General features: G+C 33.1%; 1 long non-coding RNA gene across 1 annotated transcript; it reads left to right on the forward strand.

The window, feature by feature from the left end:
* Nucleotides 1–2,946: 2,946 nt before the first annotated feature.
* LOC134241192 (uncharacterized) lies at nt 2,947–4,705 on the forward strand. The gene is made up of 3 exons (XR_009986609.1): nt 2,947–3,165; nt 4,167–4,228; nt 4,447–4,705. It is a non-coding gene; the product is annotated as an uncharacterized LOC134241192 (long non-coding RNA).
* Nucleotides 4,706–5,568: the final 863 nt, after the last annotated feature.

A 5,568-nucleotide genomic window follows, 5' to 3' on the forward strand; every position in this document is an offset into this window, starting at 1 on the left:
AATTTGCCAGGCACTACAATGGGTAGCATTGTTTTGCAGAAGAGTGCGCATGCAGTATATTTTACGTAAACGCTAACTGGTCATTTGATTTCAAAAAGAAAAAAATCAATACGTAACTCTGTCAACATGTCTTTTGTCATAATTACTGGATTGTTAAATCAGAATCATATGAAAGAGAACAATTTTATATTAAGTAAATTGGATTCAATTGAAATCCATCCAGATTTTAATTAATTTAACTTGAATTAAATAGAATCCATTCAACTTTTATTTCAAAACACAAAATTAAGAAAAACTAAAGTTTGCAGTGTAAATGCATCGCAATAAAGTGTCGTCAAATTTTCATAAAGAAAAGATATATTTATTCTCTCACAAATAAAATAAAACCCTTATCAGTCAAAGAGGATTGATCATTTCTTCAGGATGTAATGTGCATATCCAAACTAGTGCTTCGATAAAATATTATCAATGCGTAACTTTGTCGAAAAAGTCCTCCGACACAATTCTTTTGATGTAATTACTGGGTTGTTAATTGAGATTTATATGAAAGAGAACAGTCATACAATAGTAGAATGTGAATAAAATAGTTCATTCAGTCTGTTTCTTTCTTTTTTTTTCCAAAACACTATTTAAAGAAAAAAAAAGTGTTTAATCATATTTTTAGTTCAATTACAACAAACTGACTAAGTTTATTTTGATTGGATGATCTGCTAGGCACTACAATGTGTTGCACTGTGTTGCAGTAGAGTGCAGTAATGGTGCAGTAGGTTATACTTGTATTTCAACAAGGACAATTAGTTAATGCCCTTTAGAAACATTCCCCACCATCCACCCTCCAAAGTCACCCTTTATATACAATTTCCTCTTGCGGCTGAAAGTTTGTTGCAAAATTTGCATACTGTCAGTTTCTTACAAAGTTCGATAATCAAATTATGCCCCTTTGAACAACGTAGACAAAACGATTATGCAAATGTTTAGGCAATATTAACGGATAACAAGCTTGTATACTATATAAGACAAGAGAGTCACTCACACATGTTAAGTATGGTCTTGCATGTACACGTAATGTGAGTTTCTCTCACAAAACAAGTACTGCTAGATGGCTAAACATGTAGTACTGAAAGCTCTCTTGATTGTTCTACAATGGGCGCTTTGTTTGATCGAGTCTCAAGATGTTCATTCCTCAGTCAGACAGGAAAATTCCTATATATTTCAATGTTTAACATAAAAAAGATAGACCAAATATGTTTTAAGTAGACAGTAGACGTCAAGCAATTACAATGGGATGCATTGCAGCACTGATTTTTTTTTTTATTCAAGATCATCCAGTCTGTCCCTAACTTTTTAAAAAAGAAAAATTAAAATTAAAGAGATTTTGTTTCAACTTTATCTTCAATAAAAAAAATTTCATGTAAAACAAAATTAAACTTTTGAATTTTTGATTGACATTACATTGTAGTGCAGTGCAATATAAGTATAGGTAAATTATGAAGATACGAAGTATTAATATGCTTGCAGGTGAAAAAAGAATTACTCACCAGTCAAAGAGGAATGTTGATTTCTTCAGAATATTTTTCGCTTGTCCATAAACTAGTCGTTCGATAAAAAATTATCAATACGTACAACTTTGTCGAAAGAGTCCCCCGACATAATTAAGTGCTGGAGACTGTTAATTGAAATTTGTATGAAAGAATACATGCAGTCATATATCAATTAAAAAATAAATAAAATATTTCATGCAGTCTGTTTTTTCCATAAAACTTTTTTTTTTTCAAAACACTAATTTAAAGAATCAGATTTTTAATTCAATTACAAAAAAGCAACTAACTTTATTTTGATTGGATAATTTGCCAGGCACTACAATGGGTAGCATTGTTTTGCAGAAGAGTGCGCATGCAGTATATTTTACGTAAACGCTAACTAGTCATTTGATTTCAAAAAGAAAGAAAATCAATACGTAACTCTGTCAACATGTCTTTTGTCATAATTACTGGATTGTTAAATCAGAATCATATGAAAGAGAACAATTTTATATTAAGTAAATTGGATTCAATTGAAATCCATCCAGATTTTAATTAATTTAACTTGAATTAAATAGAATCCATTCAACTTTTAACACAAAATTAAGAAAAACTAAAGTTTGCAGTGTAAATGCATTGCAATAAAGTGTCGTCAAATTCTCATAAAGAAAAGATATTGTAACGCTTCGGAACGCCTGCCTTGTGCTGAGAACAAAAACTTCGGTGTAAAGTTTTATAATTTTATTCAGTAATACATGAACAGCGAAAATAAATAACAATGTTTGAAATTCACACAAGTCTCAACCCTCGGGACATAGATCTAAGACCAAAATCAGTACAACTACTGATATAGAACTGGGCAACTGGCACTATTTCCAGTAAATTTATGATTTAAGTAGAAATTCCCCCGACCAAAATAAAACGTAAAGGCTCTCTATAAATAACTTATAATTAATTTACAAATAAATATTCCCGCTACTAGTTCAAATACTAGCACGCAGCAGAAATATTTCCTAACTCCTAAACTGGGCTAAAGAAGATAAAAATAACTAGTTCACAACTAGTAATTATAAATAAAACTAGTACAATTACTAGTAATAATTAATTTAGCCTAACCTAACATTATGTATTATGTACTTCAGTCACAAAGATACTGAACTAGTACACACCTTAAATTACTCTGGACAAAACTGGCAACCTTTCCCTAGGTCACAAAGAAAACAAGAGAGCAAACGATACTCAGCATCTGAGTATTTATAGAATTAACAAAACCCGCAATAATTCATAACCAATCATAACTAATAATTCCATCCCGTAAATAATAATCAGCCAATCAAATATAAGTATCGTCCCGTAATGAAATCTCACTCTCGTACATCGTATGTAAAATTATTACAATACGTAAATGAATTAAATAAATTCATAAAACATAAAGTTACACTTTTAAAAGCTCATTTAACACTGTTTAACATTTAATTTAAAAGAATTTACAATCAAATCTTCCGCCGAAATAACTCCAGTAAAAATAGATCACCGTGAAGCATCACGGGAAAATACACAAGTAAACAAAGTATGGCGGCGGCAGAAGTTTCAGTGAAACATGTGTACTCGAAGACCATAAAACATCGATCACACAAGAAATAAGGTAACTTTAAGATAATCCTGAATTACAGCGCAACTTTATAATTACGTATGTACAATTAAGCCAACAAAAAGCGTGTAATTAAATAGCAAGACGATGTCTGACATTCAACACATCGAAACACAAGAAAAATGGCATAGATCATCGCTGCATTTAAGCAGTTGTCAACCGACATTTAAGACATAACTCTCGCTGGACATTTCAACATTCCATACAAGAATTGATGAATGAATTTAAAGCATGCATGAAAGTGCTTTAGAAAAATACTAAGATAAAAAAAAATGAGATTCAAGAAAAATAGGGGGGATGGATCGTTACATTTTGCCCCTCTCTAAGAGTCCAAGTCCCTTTGGACTCAAAATTCAAACAATAAAATTCAAATACAATAATTAATTAAGGCAATCAATGACATATTATTTCAGTATTTCTACTTTATACACTACACTCGATACACATATACTTAACTTCCATGAACAGTACAGCTAGCAACACATGCACAAGGGAGATTACTCAAAAACAAATGCTGTACTTCACAAAGATTACATAAAAAAAATATGTATCTTCACATCTCTAGTAATGAATAAATCATAGAATTTTACAAACTATAACACTACTACTCCAACCTGTCTGCATATCACTTATCAATATAATAGAAACTTTATACATAACACAAAATGCTAAATCAAAACATGGCGTTCAACATAATTTCATGACGACAAATGAGCAGAGCACAGTGTGACAAGGTAAGTAAGTTAAAATGTACATGAATTATAATGATTCAATTAATATTTACCGATAATAACTGCCATTTAAGAATGAGTTTATCTTACTAAAATAGATGTACAAAATATTAGCAGCCTCTGAAAAATTCATTATAGATACTCACACATATAAATACAGTGTTCTGATAATGCTAATGCTAACAGTTTAGACATATAAGTATAACTCTAAGCATAACTTGTAAATAACAAGTAATGTACAATCTTCCTAATTTTCATTCACAGGATAACAGAAAAAGACTTTAAGAGGATGGACACTAAGGTCTTAGCAAGCAAAAATATCAAAGGTAAATAATATTACAGAGATGAACCTCATCACAATGCTTAATGCATGAAATATTAATTTTAGAAAAATTATATATAAAATCCACAAACCTTCCCAGTTCTAACTTTATCTCCCAATTAATTACAAATATTAAAAAAATGGTATATATCCGAACTTACATTACTTTTACATGTACTTACTGCTCTAATAATATAACATAAATCTAATTTCTCTTGTAAGGCTTACTAAATCTCCGGTCTGGCGTGAAAAGATCATCCAAGGGCGAATGGTGCCCGGTAGCCCTGTGTGCCGGCTTGGGTAGGATCTTCCGAGGAACTGTAACCACCGACTGTAACCTCTTAGGCTGCTTCCTCGGGGACCTTCTGCGGGGAACAGGATTGTAGAGTTCACCCTCGCCGGGGCCATCATGTACAAACTTGACATCTGAAACAGGACCAGGTCTGGAATCCATCCTCTTCTCAAGATCCGATATGGTGGTCTGATTTTGCACAATAACTCGTCTCTGCTGCTCTATCTCCCTCTGGAGGCGGGCGTTCTCCTCTCTCAGGGACGACTGGGGCTCCACCAGCTCCTGGATGAAAAACTCTTTAATGAGCTGCTGATCTGGTAAGACTCCATCTTTAGTGACTTTATGTCCAAGGAAAATAACTTCATCTTGAAAAAGGCTACATTTCTCAGGTTTCAATTTTAAACCTGCATCTGTTATTCTCTGAACCACCTGGCTAAGTCTGCACATGTGTTCATCAAAATTTCTGCTAAATATCACTATGTCGTCCAAATAAATAAGACAAATGTCCCACTGGAGGCCATTTAATGCCATCTCCATAAGTCTCTCGAATGTACCTGGTGCATTGGTCAATCCAAAAGGCATGGTTTTATACTCGAAATGACCATATTTTGTAACAAATGCTGTTTTTGGTATATCTTCAGCCTTAACTCTGACTTGGTGATATCCTGCTGTCAAATCCAGAGTGGAAAACATTGAAGCTCCTGCAACGGAATCTAGACAGTCTTGAATTCGTGGAAGTGGGAATGCATCCTTAACTGTTAAATTATTTACAGCTCGATAATCTACACAGACCCTTATTTTTCCATTCTTCTTTTTAGCTAAGACCAGTGGAGAGGACCAAGGTGATGTAGAAGGTTGTATTATGCCCCTCTCTCTAAGGTTCAGAATGGCATCTCTCTCCTCATTGGCTAGCGCTATTGGAACTCTACGAGGTGGCTGTTTTACAGGTTTGCTCTCACCAGTATTAATTTCATGTTCTACTAAATTGGTTTGTCCTAGGTCCCATTCATCTTTCGAAAATGCATCCTGATGGTCGTGCAAGAATTTCCGAA

The sequence above is a fragment of the Saccostrea cucullata genome, unplaced genomic scaffold (genome assembly GCF_032062105.1).
Source record: "Saccostrea cucullata isolate Sc308-1 unplaced genomic scaffold, CSIRO_AGI_Scuc_v1 ctg2486, whole genome shotgun sequence".
Lineage (NCBI taxonomy): Eukaryota > Metazoa > Mollusca > Bivalvia > Ostreida > Ostreidae > Saccostrea > Saccostrea cuccullata.